Below are 22368 nucleotides of genomic sequence, written 5' to 3'. Positions count from 1 at the left end.
GCACTGTAGAACCTATAATTGATCACAAGGAAATGGAATCATGATGCACTCTGCCTGGTTAGTGAATCTTCGCATGTGTCGGCCTTTTACAAATATTCTATAGTTGAAGTGACTGCTGATCAACAGATTTTAGTAACCTAAGTGCCATAACCCCATGATTGAACAATGGTTTAGTTTTAGTCACTTTGTACTAGTGCATCATAATAGATAATAGATTGGAACCAAAAGAATTCTTGGCTTTTGGAACTTTCTGGAGGCACATAAATGGCTGAAAAAAGTGTGGGGTTAATAGCCTGGCAGTATTAACTTAATGCTGGTAGAAAGTATTCATAGCTGTTTTAAGCTTTGAATGAGAAGCTAACTTTTGCAGTAGTGTACAGTGGAAAATATTAACTTGAAAATGTTAGGACTTCTTTTAATAGGAAATTATACAGGCAGTCCCCAGTTATCGGTGGGGGTTCCGTTCCTGACGGCGTGTCGATTACCGAAAGTCGCGATAATTGTGCCGAAATCCCTGCTTATTGGCGACGCTATTAAGAGGGGATCAGCACCGATAACTGGAGATCGATGCTGAAAATCCAGTTATCTTCGTTGCTAGACAAGCGCCATAAAATCAGATCGCCGATATCCAAGGCCTCCAATAACCAGGGACTGCCTGTATAGAAATGTTTATAACGGTTTGTCATATGAGCCAGATGTGACTAGAAGAAAGCTTGTTGCAGTATGGTTAATGTTTCTTAAGTAGTTCACTTAATTACAATGACAATCTTGCAATAAAAGCTCATTGCCTGTTAAGCTTAAATATCTGGTTAAGGTGAATTAATCTGCTTCTGTACTAAAAGTTATTTTCCGTATTTCTAGACCACAAAAATCATAATTCATAATTCATTTCAATATTGTGAATAAACCCTATTGCAGTTGATGCATTGCTTACATCAGCTGGTCCGGGAGTGTAAGTTTGCAAATGAAAACTAGTGATGAGTTTATTTCAGTCTTTGCAACTGGGGAATGTTTGTCTTTTAGGGGAAATATGAGCATTGGAATATCTGAAACGAAATCTGGCTAGTTTTTCTGTTGTTTGTTGTCATCTGTTGAATGGGAGAATGAAGGCCTATTCATTCTTCTGATATACTGGTTTTGCCTTCAAACTTTGTGAAATGGTGATAAGTAGTACAGTTGATGATGGTTGATAGGGAAAGTGGCTTTTAAAAGCTGTTGATAGGCAAGGGTGCTATATTTTATTTTCTGTGAAGTTTTTTCAATTCTTGTGTTAGTGTTGAGGCACTTTGTATTGGTGCCAAAGATACCCTCAAGTTGCAAATTAACAAAACATTTGATAATTTATATACTGCCAAGATACCCTCAAGTTGTGGATTAACAAATGCAGATGAATATGAATATTTATACAGCTGTCAAATTTTTCACTGTACTGTGTTGTTAATACCCATTGGTGACATGTAATGGACTAAGGTTTGTTCAAGCTGAACAGGTCTGGAATCTTGCTCAGTTTGGCTCTCATTGGACATATGAATTAAGGATCAAGAATCCAGCAAGGCCAGAATTTACTAGAAATAAACTGATCAAGTAATTTAGCAGCTCTAAACTGCATGAAACACACTGTAGAATAAATACCTTGTTTTGTGCTGGTAACTATCTAAATAGTTATTCTGTAGTGGTCCTTACCAGAGGATGGTCAGTAGTCTTGTCCCATGTACTGGTCATATAATCCCTGAGGTAGATCTTGTGTCAATAAAATACAATCAACCTGTAGGAATACCTGATATATTAAAATTTTAATTAAGTAATTCCAAACTAAAATTGTTTTCATGAAAAATAAACTAAAAGGAATCTGGCATTTTTGCATTTTCAGTCATATAATACAGTAGTTATGAATGTTGACTCAAATATTTGTGTGAGAATTTTTAGCTAATGTTGTAGTTTCTTAATTTCTTCTTCAACATTTGATTTTGCATTGCAGAAATGCAAAAGACCAGGGTCATGATAAAGTTATAACAGAGTATGCCAAAAGGCTATTATTTCTTCTATAAAGATGGTCTGATTTTATTGACAGCCGTAGAAGTAAAATACTGGAGATCACTGGACAGAAATTAGATGGAAAACTATAAAGTTTTTATGTAATATTTTACATGTGGGTGACTTAAACTTAACTCTCATGGTTCAGTGACTTCTGGCTAGATAGGCCTGTACTCTAGTATGTAGTCCTTGAGCTTTAAGCAGAACATTAGACTTACTGAAGGAGGTTGTCTATAAATTATTCAGTCGTGAACCAGGGTTACATTGCTATATCTTCAGACCTAGCATACTAATCAGGGCTCTGCTTTTTAAATTCCTCCTGTGCAAGAATTAAATTAAAATTTTGTTTTCCCATTATGTAGTGATCATGAGTTAAAATGAAAAAGGGCAAAAATCTAAATTGGTATTCATAGAAGTTTTAATTGCTGAATTTTTAGTTGCTTGATTATGAAAGTCGAGTCCATCTTCCTTCGAGCAATGTTTACCCTAAGCATTAGATTGTATAGAAGATTGTAAGGGCTATGAGGATTAAAAATATGGCTTAATTCTTAATCTACAAATATGACAAATTATTTATTAATTTGTATATTTCATAGCTAACACACCTACAGTCTTAATGTTAGGATAAATCTCCTAGCGCCAGCTGGAAACCAGTAAAATAGATATAAAATTGTAGAACTGGGTATTGGTGGCAGCGGGGTTTGGCTCAGTAACATCCGGGGTGGGGGGGGGAGACTTCGACACATCCCCCCTCTCTAAGTCAAGGTGAAAAAATTATGCGTGTGTTAGAGAGAGAGATTAGGATAGTGATAGATATAATCTATCTGATAATTGTGATGAGAATGATGAAGATAGTTGTGATAATTATGATTAGATTAAGAATGGTGATGATGGAAAGTGATTAGCAAGACTGATGTTTATTATGGTAGTAATAATATGTTGGACTGGTCTGAGAATAGGGACAATTATAGTGATGAGTACAGTAAACCCCCCCTACGTGCGGTCTCACTATTCGTGGACTCACCTATTGAAGAATTGCTCTGAAAATGGGGATGAGAAATGATTGAGCTGAAGAGGGTTATGTATGGCCTTGTTATGTTGACGGTGGTGATGATGTTAACGGATGACCTGGATAAATGGTGATGATACTGAACGTTGCTGAGGGGTGAGGTAGAGTATGATGATCAGAATAACTGAGTTGGAAACAGATGACAATGATTCGGATAGTGATAAGTACAAGTGAACATAAAATGGCTGTGATGTCACTACAGTATACAGTATGGTTTAACAGATGATGATAATGATTGTGAGAATACCTTGAAAATTATTCTTGAAAATAATGGGTACAGGTAAATGTTGAAAAGTATTCATGATAATGAGCCTAAGGTGTAACAAGCTTGGGAAGGTGATGGTTGTGATGACTGTTAATGGTAGTATTAAACATATAGTGAGTGGCAAATGTCATGATGATGATAGTAATGATAAATAGTTATACATTTCATTTCTGTCCTGTGGTGTGCTGGTGTGTTGTCTTTCGCAAAAATGGGCATACTATCTCTTTTTACTTGCCAATGCATTACCAATTTTATTACCTTTATTACAGTAGGATTAGTCTCTTGTCCTTGCATGCTTTTGCGTGCAAATATCTACTACCTTTATCTAAGTAGGATCAGTCTATTTCCTCTTTACCTGGTTTTGCTTGGTCAATTTTCACTGCCATTATCTCAACATGGATCAGTCTCTTTGCTCCTTACCTACCTTTGCTTATATCAGGAATCAGTTGCTATTACTTTATCTCAGGAGGGATCACTTTCTTCCCTCCTTTATCATCAGGAAATTATTCCTTCTGTTACCAATATATTGTCTAGAGAGGTCAAGAGGCGACTTGACTTTAAATAGTTTGTCTTTCACGATAATCTAAGATAAATCACAGGCACTACAGGATTTATAAAACTTCAAAAGAAAGATCTAATTCATATACCTTTTTGATTTTTGAATCATTCACTAATAATTTTGGTATTGCAAAATTAATGTTGCTTCATTTGTAATAATATCTGGAAATAAGCAGTATTTAAATCTGTAGTTTGGTGGTACAACTTTCCTAGGTGGGGCTGGGTCTTCATCAGTTTTGGGGGGAGAGAGACTTGGTGACATGGAAAAGTGCCCCCCCCCCAAAAAAAAAAAAAAAAAAAAAATCTGTGGGCACTGTTGGTTTGGCTACTCGGGTGAGATAGGAGGAAACAACCGACCTACCTTCACCCAAGAACGCTGTGATGTCCCAGTTTCTTCCGGCTTGGGGAATCCATTGGGGGTGGCAACAGGTCTGTCATTGGTTTCCCCAATGATGGAGGAGCCTGTCTGCTATTTCCCGATGTAAGGACCACTCTGTCCCTAGGACCTGACCCTGACGACTCAGTTTGCCAACCACCACATTCCTCTTGACCAGGATATACCTGGCTGAGAGGTCTACTGATTGGTCTATTGCCCATTGCCCATTGGTGAGAGACTAGCCCCCTGTTTGTTTACATAAGTGACCACTGTAGTGCTGTTTGACATCAGAAATACAGAGTGCCCTGATACTGTTTCTTGAAACTCCTGAAGTGCCAGGAAGCTGCTTTCAGCTCCAGAACATTGACATGCAGCTGCATGTGTTGAAGACTCCAGAACATTGACATGCAGCTGCTTGTGTTGAAGACTCCAGAACATTGACATGCAGCTGCTTGTCCTGAAGACTCCAGACTCCCAATGCCACATCTTCTAATTGAGCTCCCCAACCCTAGTACGAGGCGTTCAAGAACAGAAGCATTTCTGGAAGAAGCAAATGAAGAGGTATTCCTATAGTCATGTTTTCATCGGCTGCCAGGACTGTATGAGGGGTTTCCATCTTGAATCAGGTCTTCCTAATGGACACGTTCAGGGTTGAGAGGTCTATTACTGGTCTCCAATTGTCCGTTGCCTTGGGAACAAGAAAAACATGACTGTAGAATCCTGTAGAAGGAGCTCGACCACTTCCATCGCTCCTTTCTCCATCATTTTCCTCACTTCTTCTTGAAGAGCCAGAAATTTCGGAGAGCCCTGGGCATATAACAGATGAGGGAGAGGTTGCTCGGAAAGAGGAGAGAAATCGAAGGGTAGTTGATATCCCACCCATAGAACATCCACTACCCAAGACTCTACTCCGAAGCTCTACCACATAGCCCAATGGCTCGCCAGGCATCCCCCCCCAGATGGCAACAAGTGGGGAGGGGTGCCTACTCTATCACTTACCTCCTGTGGCCCTGCCTCTAGCTCCTCTTCCTAGTTTAGAAGAGCAGGATTGAATGGGCCATTACTGCAGAGTCTTCTTAGGAGCTGGTCTACTAGTAGAGGCGTCGTTAGTGGTTTTCTTCGGAGAGGATTTAGTTCTAGATATCGTTGTACTAGGTGGAGAAGTGCCATTTGGCTTTGAAACCACTTGATGAACTAGACAGTCGTTATTGTCTGCATGACATCTATCAATTGTTAAGTCTAGCTGTTCTGTAGGGAAGAGAAGGGGAATTCACAACATCCCCATTTCTCAAGGCTAGCAACAAATCCGTGCTGATATATACTGACACCTTCGAGAGGGCTGCATCTCTTCTCTTCAGCAAAAGGTTAACCTAAATATTAGCTGTTAAATGTGTCAGGTAAGAAATAGCTTTCCCACCTGGCTGTAAAAGTCTAACAAAAGGGGCACTGTCTTCCGAATCACCTAAAGCAGTATAGACCATAAGTCCAACCAAGACACCGTCTGAAAGGCAGAAGATGCAGTCAACTCCAAGGCAGATGCCTCTTGATGAGTTAGGGAAGGACCTTCTGACTGAACTTGATCTAGGGTTAACCCTAGGCCCAAACGAACTAGATCTGGGTTAATCTGCCTATTGTGCAAGGCCACATTAGGTGTAGAATAGAACTCGATTACGAGGAAGCGGAGGGAGTAGGAGTTTAAACGATCTACTAGACCGAAGAGAATTATCCTGTCCAGAGACGAGAGAATTCACATGGCCTAGAACAGAATATGCATAATTTGAACACAGCAATTCTATAGAAGACTTCAAATCCTTCTTAGAACTGGGTAAAGCTTCAGTACCTGTAGGAAATTCTGAAGAGGTCATTACTGCTTCTTGAGAAAGATTATTGTACCCACGAATGAGTTCAATAACATCAGCTTATTTAGTAATAAATTCTTGATTTTCTATATCTTCCACATCCTGGATGTGAGGATCTACTCTGTCTATTATGTCAGAAGGCTGTGGGAGATTTCTGTTAATAACTGGGGTGTAAGCCCTTTCCAGTCCTAAAACTCTCTTGGGGGCTTGGAGGCCAGAAGTAGACGATGGTAATGTTGCCCGAGGGTCATCTAGTTCGCAAGAACGATTGGGAGAATTTCCGCTTCTGTGTGACAGCCATGTGTTGATATACGGCCGTACGTCCATGCTGTCACGTCCACGGTTGGGCAAACTCAAAATGACAAACCTGCTTTCTCCTAGGAGAGTGAGAATGTGAGAGATGACGAGAAGCTGAGGAGCAAGGCTGAATGGCCGAATGAATTGAACTAACCACACGGATGTGCATGTCTTCACGGATGCAAACATGCGACAGGACATGGTCATGGGAGCTGGAATGATGATCAGAGGACCTCCTGGGAAAGCATAGACAGGGAGGTGGTCTGGAATGACGGAGACTGTCACAGACGTGTGAGTGGCAAGGCGACATCAGCCTAGGCTGGAAACACGTCCGCGGCTGTGCAGAATCTCTCGTCCGTCATACAACTGCAGAACCCCAGAAGGAAACAGCTGAACTACCGAAGCCTTCACTACACAGGATTTCTTAACAGGAGCCTTGTTATCCTTCCTACGAACACAAACAGGGGGATCAGGAGAAGACAACACTGCTGTAGACTTTCCGATTGCCGATCTCTGCTTGGAGTGAACAACTGAAGGACGAGAAGCGGCTGAACATGACACACCCTCATCAGCGAGCTGGAGCAGAACCATGGCTGTGGTCGAACGAAGACGATGAGGAAGAAATAGAGATGGTTCTAGGTCTTCTTAAGTAAGGAGCAGCAATGAAATCTCTAATCCTCCAACATCTAACTGGTGGGGGAACCAGACAGGGGAAGATGAAGACGATGAAGATGGAGATGGAAGCCTGTGACACTGCTTCTTCACAACACTGCCAAAACCTCTCATGAAAAACGACTGTCAACCACTGCTTTCATGAGGGCATCAGAAGATGGAGTGGGACTCGAAGTTGCCGCCTCGATAGGGGTCCAAAGCTCTGAGAGGGATGCGCTGCTGACGGAGCAGAATAGAAGCCACCACTGCGGAAGGGGTCCAAAGCTCTGAGAGGAATACACTGCCAACAGGAAGGGAGTAGAAGCCACACTGCGGAAGGGGGTACAAAGCTCTGAGAGGAACATGCTGCCGAGGGAGCGGGAGTAGAAGCCACCACCACATAAGGGGGTTCAGCTTTGTAGGAACATGCTGCCGAGGGAGCTTGAGTAGAAACCACCACCACATAAGGGGGTTCAGCTTTGTAGGAACATGCTGCCGAGGGAGCGGGAGTAGAAGCCACCACCACATAAGGGGGTTCAAAGCTCTGAGAGGAATACGGTGCCTACAGATCCGGAACCGTAGATCTACACAGAGGTGTAAGGAGAGCTGCTGAACCGGGAACAGTCAAGACGGACAAGATGGGAACATGAACGGTGCTCGCCGCTGGCTCATGGACAGGGTATACCAAAGGCTGATGTGGTAACACAGGAACCAAAGATCCTGGTACAGTTAAGGGGAGAGCAGCAGGGCTGGCAACTGTTGAGGCAGATGAGATGGGAACATAAAAGGACAAGAAATGGGACAACAGGCCACCGAAGGCCTAGAGAAGCCCAGGTGCCAGGTAACTTCTGGGCCTCTGATCCTAAAATAGAACAAGATGGCTCTACCTCCTCCCTCACAGGGGCAGGGGGGACCTCCCCCGCGAGAGAGTGGGGGCAGTCAGAGAGATAATATCTCCTGACCCCTCTCCTGAAACTTCCAAAGTCGAAGCTATGGAAGAATTGGAAGGGGGTAAAATCTTCCCAGGAAGATTGGGCATACAAGAGGAACCAGAAGGAGACTGAGAAGCGGCCATCAAAGGAGGAGAAAACCCCTTCCAAGATGGCGCCTCCTTCCTCCTCTGATGCTTCTTGGCAAAAATCCTCCACTGCTCAGGAAGCCAAGAAAGACATTCAGAACATGGATTAGTAATGTTACGTACATTAACTCTGCATCTGCTGCAAGTAGAAAGGGGGTCAATCTTAATTGAAACCAAAAACATGTGAACAAGGGAAGCCACCAACACCAGGACATTTCCTTTGAGTCTTAGGCACAGGAGGGTGAGATGAGTTATTGGGTCTGCATGTTCAAATGCAACACAAAAACACACAATAAAAGCACTAATGCACAATCACACAGAATAGCACTGTTTCAAAACACAAAAGGCAGACCAAAGAAGAAAAATGGGCTGGTAAACACCAGCTTCTGGAAGGATGGGGACTAACACGTCCTTCTAGTAAGGCAGTAAGGAAGAGACCCAGATGTCACGGCATTCTTGGGTGAAGGTAGGTCGATTGTTTCCTCCTATCTCGCCTGAGTAGCCAAACCCCGTTGCCACCAATACCTTATTCTACAATTTTATATGTTTTTTACCGGTTTCTAGCTGGAGCTAGAGATTTATCCTAACGTTAAGACCTAGGTTTGTTTCACGTATGAACAAATTAAAATTTAATCGTAAAAATGGCTTGAGAGCTTAGACTAATAAATTCTATTTTGCAGGACCTTTCTACTGGTTAGCGAGTAAGTCTGTTCCTTTTGGGCAGGATTGCTGGATATCAAGCTTTGTAGCAAAGGCTTTTACTCTGGAAGAGTTGATGGACCATTCCTGATGCATCGATGAGACATCAGGTCCCCTTTCTTGGAAGCTGCAACAAGCATTTGTAAAAATCTTTCAGGGAAACTTAGTGTATTGAGCAACTCCCTTTTAACTTCAACCACAGGTGAACTCTAGAATCCTTGCGAGAGAACATCATGGAGCTTTGAAGAATGCATTGCATGCTCCATTTGGATAAACTAAGTAGGTAGCCACCAAGAAAAAGCCTTTGCTTTTGTATAGCAGCAAGGTTTTTGGAGTTTTTACTGGTAACATAGTCATCGTAGACTCACTGATTTCTCCCGGATTCCATAAATTTGAATGAAAGTGTACCTTTAGTGCATTTATTTGTAAGTAGATGTTATCATTGTAATTTGGCATTGGTGGAAGCAAATAAATACTATACAGTACTTGAGTATTGTTACTTCATTGGATGCCTTGTTCTTTGCAGTGAAACTGTTTTAAGGTCCAGTAAAGTTTTCATACTGATAGGTAAACTGTTATCCAGAGTAGAACACACATGTTTAGCAAAGATTGACTTAGTTCTTATCAATGTATTAAATACAGTATTATATCTATAAAAGCTTTATATGTAATTAGAACGATTACTGGTATCCAACAAATGTGTTGAGGCATTCTTGGTTGTAGATTTAGTCAATTATGCTGGGTAGACTTCTTGTCCACTTCAATTAATATTACTATCTAGTAAATTCCAGTGACCATTTTAAGCTACCTTTAATGGAAAATATATTAAAAATCTATGGGATAAAGCTAAACCCTATGAATGACTCCAAGGCACTTGCAAGGAATAGAAATAATACTGCCATCCCTTGTGGGTTTTGTATCGTCTGATCAAGTGAGTTGTGGGTCAGAAAGAAATATGAAATGTTTAAGAATGCATATCCAATGTGAAAGTAAGCTAAGAAAAAGCAGACTGTAACATTTGGTAGGTTAGGTACTTGAAAGACAGATGCCAAGTTTTTTGTACCTTTTTGAACTACAAAACTATGTGCAGTGTTTAGGCAAGAGCCGTTGCTGGTGTAAGCCAAGTTAAAGTCAGCAAACAAACTTATTTGGCTATAACTTCATGTAAATACAGTTTTTGAAGTGAACTTAACCACTCCATTATATAGCTTTGATTTCTGCATCAGTGGGAGTTTGTCTGATTGCAAAAGAAAAACTAGAACACTTGGTTTTTTATAAATACCGTTTTCTATCCATCTATTTCCCCTAACCCCCTCCAGAGGACTGATACGTACAAACGCTTTTGGCTGGTCAGTCTACTGCTGTCACTGGTTTCGATAGGAAGTAGACAGATTGTAAACTGCACTCAGTTTTATGTTGACAAAATGGGTTTGTTTTTGGATTTTATTTTAAATATTAAATAAGTAAGAAATGGTATTTTCATAATAAAATTGTTTCATATATACTTACCAAGTAACTACATAGCTATTCTTTCCACTCGCGCAGCAGTTAAAAATTTGAAGTTCTAGGTAGTGATTCGTTTGTTCATAGTGTAGGTAACTACCCCGCCCTCTATCAGGGAACAATAGGTACACTGTAAGAGTGATCATCACTACTTTTAGTGTTTATGTCCATCAGAGGGGAGGAGGGAAGGCTCTGATCTTGTAATTACTTGGTAAGTATATATGAAACTTAATTTTATTATGAAAATACCATTTTCATATATGTAACTTACCAAGTATTAAATAGCTGAAACCCAAATTGATAGGTGGTGGGATAAATGGACTTACTGTACTCTGTTCCAAAAACAATCGGATAGGATAAATGGACATACTGTACTCTGTTCCAAAAACAATCGGATAGGATAAATGGACATACTGTATTCTGTTCCAAAAACAATCGGATAAGAGGATGAATTTGCATTGACAAAATGCTTGTTGTAACCTTACCTGGTAAGAGAGCTGCAGTAGATGATTACTGCCTTGGTCTTAGCTAATATCTATAGTATATGGAATTTGTAGAAAGGGAAATTCTAAGTAGATGTGATGAAGTAACCAAGCCAGTTATATGGGTGAGGTATATAGATGATGATGTTTTCACAGTTATCAGAGGAACTGGGGAAAATTTAACCAAATTAGTGAAAATAGCTAATAGTACCCTACCATCAATTAAGTTTACGATAGATATAGAAATGGATTTAAAGTTGCCCTTTTTAGATGTTTTGGCCTTGAGAGATTGTACCAGTTAGACGTTTAAATTTTCATTTCACTGAAAATCAAAAGCACTGTAGTCATGAATTTTGCCGTAGGTGCCTTTAAGATATGTGACCCAGAATATGTAGATGGGGAATTTCGACACATTATGTCAACTTTCAGGAGCCTCAGATATCCTACCCACTTTATTGAGAAGTCGTTTTCTTGAGCGAGGAGGTTGTTTTATTGTCCCAAACTAAAATCGTATTTAAATACGTTAATATGATAAGACAACTTATTAAGAAATAACAATAATGATAAAAATCCCATAGTTCGAGGAGTTTATGAATTACCTTGTAAAAATTGCAGGGGAAATATTTTGGGGAAAGTGCACGGGACTAACTACATGCTTGCATTTTCCCTACATTCAGCGCAATAATAACTCATGCATTCAACAATAATCATAGACCTGACTGGAATGGTGCAAGTATCATTTTCAAAGGTATATAACACTGTAAACAGGACGATTAATAGAAGGCACCCCTATAAACATGGGAGAATCTTTAAAAGGTAACAAGTTGTTTGTTAATGAGGGTCTATGGTTGATTATTACATATTTAAGACGTTCATTAAAGATTTTAGTGTTAGGGCAAACTCTGTTTTTCCTTCGCCTGATGCTGCCTCTGCCTCTCCTCACCGTTTACAGGTACTTTGCAACACCTGGGAGTCCATATCTGTATTCTATGAGACCCCTCCAAAGAAGGGATTACGTGCAACGTCGTACTTTGCAACACCTAAGAGTCCATACCTTTATTCTATGAGACCCCTCCAAAGAAGGGATTACGTGCAACATCGGAACAGCCCATGAGAAGATCGAGTAGGATAGCAGCCAGAAATATAAAAAGAAGAGATGAAACTACTTAGTTTGGCAGTTGACCACTTCCTTCACTGACATGACCGTTGGAGGAGCTAACCACCACCGCCATCCATCCTTTAAGTCATCTTTTCAGAAGTTTACCTCATCACATTTTATGTTATAGTTACTTAGTTGGACTGAAGATGAACCCAGGATAGGGTTTGAAAGCTTTTTATGCATTTTTACAAAGTCTCACATTCTACCATTAATTATTGTCGACCTTATACAAAGTTACTCTTGTTCTCGGCATTGAGAGTTCTACACATAAGACTTAATTTTATTATGAAAATGTCATTTTCATATAAGTAACTTACCAAGTAATTACATACATACTGAATGGACGTAGGATGCATGGACATAGTCTATTCCAAAACATTAAAGCATGATAATGAATTTGAGATGGAAAATTCTGCCAGCATTGTATGCAATGCTTGTTGTTTCCATACGTGGTAAGAGAGCTACTGCAGGTTAATACTGCCTCTGGCTGGTGCTCATCTTAACCTGTAGCGGTGTGGCTGCTGAGCTGTGGAGCGCCTCTAAAGTGGTAACTTGGTAGCAGTGGATGTGCCTGATGGCTCACAGAGCATATATTTTCAGAGTAGGTGACAGCGTTGTCTGGCCTTTTAATGTTGGTACTGCGCCGGGTAAGGGCACCTTACCCGGGCGCAGTACCAACATTAAAAGGCCAGACAACGCTGTCACCTACTCTGAAAATACTTGTTCAGAACCACAGCCTATCCACTAAGACTGGTGGATGCTCCAAGTATCTTGTACCCCCAGGCTCCCCAAAACTTAACATAGAGTGCTTCCTATGATTTTTCACCTAATACAACGCCAGCCACCTAGAACGGACCCAAGATTCTGCAATCGTTAAACACTGTTTCTACTTCTTTTTTAAGTAGTGAGAAGTGAAAATGGACCTGCACCTCCAATAGGTAGGCTGGATAATGGAGGTCAATGTCTAAAAGCCAAGGAAGTAGACACTGTTCTGATATCGTGCACTCTCACTTTAAAGTTTGGTAAAATGCCCCCCTGGATCTGGGAATGTGCTTTTGTAATTAAATCTCTTAGGAAGAACAACAAGGTGTTCTTTGATAGAGGATGAGATGGGTTCTTTAATGAACACCAAAGATTACTAGATGGGCCCCTATGTTTTCTGTCCTATTCAGGTAGTATCTCAATGCTCTGACTGGATACAGTAACTCTCTCTCTTCCCCTTGACTAAGAAATTCCATTAAGTTCTTCCCAGTGAATGGGTGAGGCCAGGGCTTGGACGGGTCCTTGTTCTTGGCCAGAAAGCCTAAGGTGAAGGAGCAAATGGTATTCCCTAGAAAAAACCACTCTTTTGTCAACAGTTTGCATCTCGCTGATGCGCTTAGCCGTAGCTAAGGCAAAGAGGAAGAGAATTGTAAGCATCAGATTCTGAAGAGAAGCAGAGCGAAGGAGCTCAAAAGATGGGCCTGTCAGCCATCTTAGGACCACATGACCACATCCAGATTCCACGAGACCAAAGTGTTGTCTCTTTCGTGTTCCATCATATCAAATGACTTTACCAGGTCTAATGTCAGAGATTGATGAGAGATCCAGGTCTCTATGCTTGAAAACGGAACCAAGCATTGCCCGATAGCCTTTAATGCTAGAGGAAGACAAGTTCTTGTTATTCCTCAAAAACAGAGAAAATCTGCAATGTGTCAAACTGGTCTCAGAAGATGAGACACTATCGGACGACTGACCACTTGACGTGGCAGGCGAGGCTAGAAGACTTCCTTCTGCACTTTGCAATAGCCTCTGAAGCTTCCCTTGAAAAACCCTTCACTCTGACAGGCTTACGGACAGACTGGAGCCTGTCAGAGTGAGAGTGGGCAACTCCTGGTGGTGTCTTATGAAGTGGGGTTGTCTGAGTAGCGATACTTTTTGGGGAAGCATTCTTGGGTAGCCCACTAACAGACGTGGAAGGTCCGGGAACCACTCCCTCAGAGGCCAAAATGGGGCTATGAGGGTTAAGGTCGCATTGTGGTGTATTTCAAATTTGTTCAATACTTCCCTGATCATGCTGAATGGTGGGAAGGCGTAATGGTCCAGATTCGACCAATCCTGTAACATGGTGTCCGTGGCCCATGTAGGAGGATCTGGGGCTGGTGAGCAAAACAGAGGAAGACGATGGTTTCTTGAGGTGGCAAACAGGTCTGTCATTGGCTTACCCCACAACTTCCACAGTTCTAAACTTACCAGGGGATCCAGGGTCCACTTGGTGGGAAGGAACCGCTTTGACGGCTCAGCTTGTCTGCCACCACATTCAACTTCTATTGGATAAAGAGACTGATAAGAGTAACTCGTTTTTGTCAGTTCACAGCAGTAATTCTCTTGTGCTTGACAAAGAAGGAGGGAATGGGTAACGCCTTGTTGTAGATAAAAGCTAAGGCCCTGGGATCATCCGCTTGCACCACGACTGTCTTGTTGTGGACTAGGTGCGTAAAATTTTGAAGGCCAAGCTGAAATGCCTTCAGCTCTCTTACAGTAATATGTAAGTTGTGTTGTTCTGGAGTCCGTGTTCCCGTGACCTCTTGATTGTTTAGCAGTGTTCCTCAACCTATGTCCGAGGCATCAGAAAAGAGATCTGGGCCGGTGTTCAGAGGATAATGGGACTTCCCTTTTGACAGTGTTTCTTCTGATAGCCATCACTGCAGGTCAGATTATATCTCCAGGGTGATCGGAAAGACCTCTAGCTGTGTCTTCTTGTTCCAGCTGGCCTTTAGGTAAAACTGGAGTACTCTCATATCTGGCTGTGTCTTCGTGCAATCTGCCCATTCTGACGAACATTTCCATGGAAGCCAGAGTCCCCAGTAGACTCATTCATTGTTGAGCTGAACAAGACAGTAGGCTTAGAAAACTACTTGACTGTTTGAAAGCAGCTAGATATCCTCTTGGGGGATGGAAAAACCAAAAAATCCAAGAGTTCAGTGTCATCCCCAGATAGAGGATTTCTTGAGAAGGGCTCAACTGGGACTTCTAGAGATTTATATTATAAGAAGGCTCAGCTCCTGGGCCAGAACAAGAATCTTACGTGTGTCCTCCATGCACTTGTCCTTCGACGGGGATCAGAGAAGCCAGTTGTGTTTCTGCAAGTAAGCCTACGGTTACTATCCAGTTGCCTTGGTGAATGGATGCAAGGACTGAGTGGTTTGTCTCCATCTTGAACTTTGTCTCCAAGACAAAGTGATGAGTGTGCTTACATAGAGGACTGGTCTCCAACCCCCCAATGCCTTTGGTACCACAACGAGATGACTGTAAACATCCCTCTGAGCTGGTGTCCTGAAGCTCTTCTGTAGCCCTTTTGTGTATGAGGGAGGAGACTTCCTCCCATAGGGCTGAATGTAATTGATAATCCAGGGCTCCACTCCTCCTATCAGCCACCTCTCCCAAAACTCTAGTAGACTGGCTCTTACAGACGCATGACGGACTTCCGTCTCACTTCCTATATGGTTTGGAAGAGCTCTTCTTGATGGCTCTGGATGAGAAGCAGACATTGAGCGGGACCTGAATGGCGTCCAAGATCTCCCTCCACAAGAAGGCCGTTGCTGGAGGGGGAGAGGTGTTTACTAAAGGCCAGTATTTTGTTTGTAGAATTTTACCATTAAACTAAATAGTTTTTGTGATATTGACAGTTCCCCAGTTATACTTAATTTAGGTGTTCTTTTCAAGTATTAAAGGAAATACATTCATGTGGATCTACTTCCAATAGGTATTATTTAGCTAGTAGTGACGTCACAGGTATTGAGAAAATTGTCATGACATTTGTCTTTTTCCTAAGGGAATATAAAAATGACACTTTCATAATAAAATTAAGTTTCATATATACTTACCAAGTAATTACATGGCTATAGTTTCTAACTCGCACAGCAGCCTTTTATTTAAAAAATTGAGGTAGCACTTTGATTGTTTAGTGTAGGTGATAAGCCTTGCCCACTAACGGGAGTACTGGCAACGACTTGGCAGAAAACCTCATATTGTTTGTGCCCTTATGTCCATGAGAGGGGAGGAGGGCGGGCTTTGATTCTGTGATTATTTGGTAAGTATACATATATGAAACTTAATTTCATTATGAAAATGTCATTTTCATATAAGTCACTTACCAAGTAATTACACAGCTGAATCCCACATGACTTTGAAATAGAAAATTTGCTATGAAACAATGCTTGTCGTTTCCTTACCTGGTAAGAGAGCTACTGCAGGTGAATACTGCCCCTGGTTGGTGCTCATCTTAACCTGTAGTGGTGTGGTGGTTGAGTCGTGGGTCTCCTCTACTCAAGTGGGAGCCTTGCAGAAGAGGATAGGCCTGATCTTGCAGAAGAGGATAGGCCTAATCGCTGGGCACAATACCAATATAAAAGAACAACCAGACAATGCTGTCACCTTCACTGAAAACTCCACATCCCATCCACTAATCCTGGTGGGTACCCCAGGTACTGTACATAGTAACCTCTAGCTCCTGAAAATTTGACAACTTACTTCAAGGCGAAGAGACAGTAGGAGAAAAAAGATTCCGATGCTTCCTCCCACAATACCATGCCAGCCACTGATAATAGCCCCAAGGTACTGCAATTTTCAAACACTGTTTCAATTCTTTCAAATAGTGAGAAGCGAAGATCGGTTCAGACTTCCGGTAGGCCGACTGCAGAATGGAAGTGAGGGACTTACTGCGCCTGAAAGCTAATGAGGTAGAGACTGCCCTGATGTCATGAGCTCTTACTTTTAAAAGTAGGCAAAATGTCCTCCTGAATCTGAGAGTGTGCCTCAGAAATTAAGTCTTTCACGAAGAAGAACAATGTGTTCTTAGTCAACAGAGCACCAGAGGTTACTGGATGGTCCTCTGATCATCTTGGTCCCGCTTAGGTAAAACCTAAAAGCCATAGCAGGACAAAGAACTCTCTCCTCTTCCTCAGAGCCAAAGAGTCTCTAAGTTCTTAATGGAGAAAGCACGGGGCCAGGGCTTGGATGGGTCCTTGTTCTTGGCTAAAAATCCAAGGGTAAAGTAGCAAACTGTATCTCCTTGTAAAAGAACATGACATTTTTATGATAAAATAAAGTTTTTTATATACTTACCAAGTAATTACATATCTGTGAGTTCCACTCACGAAGCAGCTTAAATTCAAAATTCAAGCGCACCACTTTGATTAGTGTAGGTGATTAGTACTGCCAACTAACGGGAACGCCAGGAACAACTTAGCAGAAACATCATTCTGTTCGTGCCTTGTCTATCGGGAGGAAGGAGGGTGGGCTCTGATTATTTAATTACTTGGTAAGTATATATAAAACTTTATTTTATCATAAAAATGCCATTTTTATACAAGTAACTTACCAAGTAATTACAGTACATACCTGAATCCACACTGAAAGGAGGTGGGATATGTGGACATATTCTACTCCAAAACATTAAGACAAGTAATGAATTGAAAGAGAAAAGTTGCTAGCATTGAAAACAATGCTTGTCATCCCTTATCAGTTAAGAGAGCCTCTGGTTGGTGCTCAACTTAACCTGTAGTGGCATGGCTGTATAGCCATGGGTCGCCTCTACATGAGTGGGAGCTTTGCAGCGAAGGATATGGCCGATGGCTAGTAAAGCATAAAGAAGTGCCCTCGCCCTGGGTGCAGTACCAAAAATAAAAAAAACAACCAATTAATGTTGTCACCTGCACTGAAAAAAAGGCCACAACCCATCCACTGAGTGGTGGGTACTCCAGGTATATTGTACCCGGCCCTGGCACCACAAAAACTTGACACCTTACCATGAGGTGAAAAGATAGGGGAAAGTCCTATGCTTCCTCCCATGATACCAGGCCAGTTACTCACAATGAACGCAAGATACTGCAAAACTCTTAAAAGTGTTTTAACTTTCCTTAAAAGTAGTGAGAAGCAAAGATCAATTACACTTCCAGTAGGTTAAATGTAGAATGAAAAGGGGCATCCTATGCCTGAAAGCTAAAGAGGTAGAAGCTGCCCTGACATCCTTAGCTTTCATTTAAAAGTAGGAAAAAGACGCTCTACTGAATCTGAGAGTAGTATTAGAACTAAAGACCATTAGGAAGAAGGATAATGCATTCTTAGACAAAGGGCAAAAAGGGTACTTGCCCTAACACTATAGGTTATAAAAGGCCCTCTGCTCTTCTGATCTAGCTCAGGTAATACCTGAAAGCTCCAACTGGATAGAGAGCTCTCTACTCTTCCCCAGATCCAAGGGTGAGAGGGAGTTGGCACCAGACGAGCAGGAGCTGGCACCAGGTGCTGGTGCTCTGAGCTGGCGCCAGGAAGGCCAGTAGCTTGGGAGCTGGCACCAGGAAGGCCAGTAGCTTGGGAGCTGGCAGGTGCTCCTAGGCACCCTGGGTGCTCGGGGCACTGATCTCGGCTGTCAAGAACATTTTCTCTTCTATTAAGCTCTTAGGAAGAAAGAACAGATCCAGGTCTTGGAACGATCCTCTTCTTGGCTAAAGAGTCGAAGGGAAAAAAAAGGAGCAACCACACTACTGAGTTGAACGTAACTCAATACTCCTTAAAGAAGGAAAATGAGAGATTGTAGATCCCCTCAGAGGAGGCAATCAACAACTGGGTCACCAACGTCTTGGAGGAGTCTGAGACATCTGCCTCGGAAATTCGCTCACTTAAGTCTGGTAGATGAGCTAGAAGATTGATTTCTGCATTAGCAAAAGCCTCTGTAGTACAGTACGTCTTTTCTTTCATTCTGATAAGCTTCTGGGCAGTGAAAAGTCTGCCCGGGTAAGAGCGAGCCACCCTTGGTGGTATTTTTTAAGTGGTTGACCAAGTAGACATGAATTGGGGAAAGAGTCTTGGAGAATACACCAACAACCATGTTAGGCTCGGAAATCATTAAATCATGGTTCAGAATGGGGATATGAGGGTCATCGTCACATTGCAATGAGCCTGAAAATGGTCTTGACCATGTACAGTACTGTAGATGGGCAGAAAGATGTATTGATCCAAGCAGGACCAAACCTACAGCATGGTGTCTGCTGTCCATGCTAGAGGGATCTGGGACTGGAGAATGCAAGAGCAGAAGACGAAGGCTCCTTAATGTGGCAAATGGGCCCAAAGTTGGCCTGTCCCATAGATACCACAGATCTCGGCCTACCAGGGGATTCAAGGTCTACTGAGAAGAAAGAGCGAGTTTCTGACAGCTCGGTTTGTCTGCCAGAACTTTAGATTACCTGAAAAATTCAAGTGACTAGAAAACTTGATTTGATAAACCACAGCGTAAGTTCGTTCTGATAAGCTTCTGAGCAGTGAGAAGTCCACCCGAGTAAGAGCGAGCCACCCTTGGTGGTATCTTTTAAGTGGTTGACCAAGTAGACACGAATTGGGGAAGGAGTGTTGGAGAGTACACCAACAACCATGGTAGGCTCAGAAATCATTAAATCATGGTTCAGAACGTTGCTATGAGGGTCATAGTCGTACTGCAGTGAGCCTGAAAATGTTCAGCACTTCCTTGACCATGTACAGTACTATAAATGGGTGGAAAGACGTATTGGTCCAAGCAGGACCAAACCTACAGCATGGTGTCTGCCACCCATGCTAGAGGGGTCTAGGACTGCAGAATGCAAGAGTGGAATACGAAGGTTCCTTAATGTGGCAAACAGGCCCAAAGTTGGCCTGTCCCATAGATACCATAGATCCTAACATACCAGGGGATTTAAGGTCTACTTTAAAGAAAGAGTGAGTTTCTGACGGTTTGTTCATCCTCCGTTCTTTAACTTTAGATTACCTAAAAATTCAAGTGTCTAGAAAACTCGTTGTGATCGACCACAGCATAAGTTCTCTGTTTGGAGGAGAGAAAAAGAGCGAGAGAGTGTCCTTACTAACATAATAAACATAAAGACTGTGGCCTGGTCTAAATGGAAACCACAGTACAGGAGAGAACTAGATGTGAAGGCTCCGTCTTCTTCGGACACGTCCTAGAAACTTCCCAGTTCCCCGGGAAGGCTCCCAACGTGGATCAAGAAATTGCAAAAAAGACAAGTCTAGTTTCAGTGGAAGAGGGAACTTCCCCTCCGCGAGTCTAAGCTCGGACATGCACCACTGCAGGTCCGACCTAAATTCGGGGCTTTGGGTAAAAACTGCAGTCAGACACCACTGTCTAAACAGAGAAAATAGTCTGTGCTCAGGAGCTAGACTTTCAGCGGCAGGAGACTAGTACTGATTAGATAGTGCTGAGTTCTCCGGAACAGACATCGGGCATACAGGGATTGTTGACAGGAAGTTGGCACCAGGAGCTTGAAAATGATCCAGGTATTCTTGAATGGGCGCAGCTAGGAAGCTCTGGTCCGAGTGGGTTCATGGCGTTTCTCACTTGCGTGGAGCCTATCTTTCAACCAAAGAACACCCTGGAGAGAAGATATCACCATTCCAAAGAAAGTCGGGCCAAGGAAGAGGCAGAAGGAACCACAGCGAAACTGCAGGAGGACTGTGAGATGAAGCCAGTCTTGTTACTCATGGAAGAAAGGGAGAACGGCAATCGTCATCTCTGCAGAACTTCAGTGCGCTGGAAACCTCAGAACTGCATGCACTAGAGGAAGAATGCAAAGCTCTCATAGTGAATCTGTCTAACTGACTACGTCTTAGTGGACGACAGTCCCTGGGAGACTCATCCACCAATGTTCCGAGAAAAAGAAAAAATTAGCGGACTGTCTGAAAAAGCTGTGATTCTCTAGGCAGATAGCAGAGCCTGCGTACTAAGGAAGAGATCTGTGGCTCTCTCAGTGGTCAAGGGCGCAGCTAGGAAGCTCTGGTCCGAGTGGGTTCATGGCGTTTCTCACTTGCGTGGAGCCTATCTTTCAACCAAAGAACACCCTGGAGAGAAGATATCACCATTCCAAAGAAAGTCGGGCCAAGGAAGAGGCAGAAGGAACCACAGCGAAACTGCAGGAGGGCTGTGAGATGAAGCCAGTCTTGTTACTCATGGAAGAAAGGGGAGAACGGCAATCGTCATCTGCGAGAACTTCAGTGCGCTGGAAACCTCAGAACTGCATGCACTAGAGGAAGAATGCAAAGCTCTCCTAGTGAATCTGTCTAACTGACTACGTCTTAGTGGACGACAGTCCCTGGGAGACTCATCCACCAATGTTCCGAGTAAAAGAAAAAATTAGCGGACTGTCTGAAAAACCTGTGATTCTCTAGGCAGACAGCAGAGACTATGTACTAAGGAAGAGATCTGAGGCTCTCTCAGTGGTCAAGGAGCATTAGAGCATTCTCTTCTAGAGATTCCAAATCTAAAATGAATACTTCACAAAATTGTAAAACAAGGAGGTCTAATTTGTGGAAACATCAAAGGGAGGAAAGACAGAAAGGACACTTGTCTCGCTCCCTTTCCAGCAAAAGTCAATTCCCAACTCCTAGAGAGACTTCTGGAGGACGAGGACAAAAGAAAACAACAGAGGAGGGAGTTTTCTTCAACAAGCTCCTAAACTTGCGATACTGATGTCTTTGTCTAACCCAACCCCCCTCGCAAAGGACGGGACTTCCAAGACAAACTGTCTCTTAACAGGGAGCGACGTGGGCTTATCTTGAACTCTCGGTGAAAGTGGAACAGACTGAAGAGAGACTAAAAGCTTGTGAGCGGGCATCTGATACTGAGGAGTCGGTGTCTGGTGCTCGGGGCCTGGCGCCGGCTACTTGAAAACTGGAGCCAGGCGCTCAAGAAAGAACAGCAGTGTGTTCTAAGCAAAAACAGGTGCCGGGTACTAAGGAGAGAGCCGAGCACTCTGGAACTGGTGTCAGCGTTCGGGAAAGGCACTGGGCGAACAAGAACTGGCACCAGAGACTAGCAGGCTGGCGCCGGGTACTCATGAAGACTTCAGGTTGAAGAATGATTACTTACACATCCATCAAGACACCTTTCCAGTGGCTGTCTAACACTACACATCAATGAAGATGCCTTTCCAGTGGCTGTCTGCTGAAACCTGGGAACGAACTACAGGTTCGACTGAGGGGGCAACTACCCACAGGCAAACCCCCTTGGACTCCCTTGGACCACAAGTATGTCTTCTTCCAGGTTTAGGGAAGCAGGACAGTGACCTCTGGTCTTAGGAGACCCGAGGGGCCAGATAGCCACCTCCTCCACCAAAATCCAGAGACGCCTTTTCAATGGCTGTCTGTCAATACCTGGGACCGGCAACAGGCTCAACTATGGGGCAACTACCAAGGGTAAACTCCCATCAGCCTCCACTGGACTTTCGGTATATCTTCTCCCCAGTTTATGGGAGCAGGACAGTGACTTAGGTCTAGGAGTGCCGATGGGCCAGATAGCCACCTCCTCCACTGCACAAC

At 42.8% G+C, this 22368-nt stretch overlaps 2 long non-coding RNA genes across 5 annotated transcripts in view; one reads left to right on the top strand and one right to left on the bottom strand.

Annotated features, from left to right (window-relative positions):
* Positions 1-9376, top strand: part of LOC136841615 (uncharacterized) — a 43635-nt gene extending 34259 nt beyond the window's left edge. Inside the window, exon 4 of the long non-coding RNA XR_010854035.1 lies at positions 8868-9376. This is a non-coding gene — a long non-coding RNA (uncharacterized lncRNA). The remainder of the gene's footprint in view (positions 1-8867) is intronic.
* The window catches only part of LOC136841616 (uncharacterized), an 83019-nt gene that overhangs the window by 16731 nt on the left and 43920 nt on the right, over positions 1-22368 (bottom strand). For 3 of the 4 annotated variants that reach the window (XR_010854039.1, XR_010854038.1, XR_010854036.1), the window contains exon 2: positions 1633-1765. This is a non-coding gene — a long non-coding RNA (uncharacterized lncRNA). Of the gene's footprint in view, positions 1-1632; positions 1766-2639; positions 2889-22368 lie in introns of those variants that run through there. The other variant, XR_010854040.1, reaches the window with a different exon arrangement.

Source organism: Macrobrachium rosenbergii, chromosome 9 (assembly GCF_040412425.1).
Source record: "Macrobrachium rosenbergii isolate ZJJX-2024 chromosome 9, ASM4041242v1, whole genome shotgun sequence".
Taxonomy (NCBI): domain Eukaryota; kingdom Metazoa; phylum Arthropoda; class Malacostraca; order Decapoda; family Palaemonidae; genus Macrobrachium; species Macrobrachium rosenbergii.
Note: the sequence above shows the minus strand (reverse complement) of the source record. Positions and strands in the feature narration are given on the sequence as shown.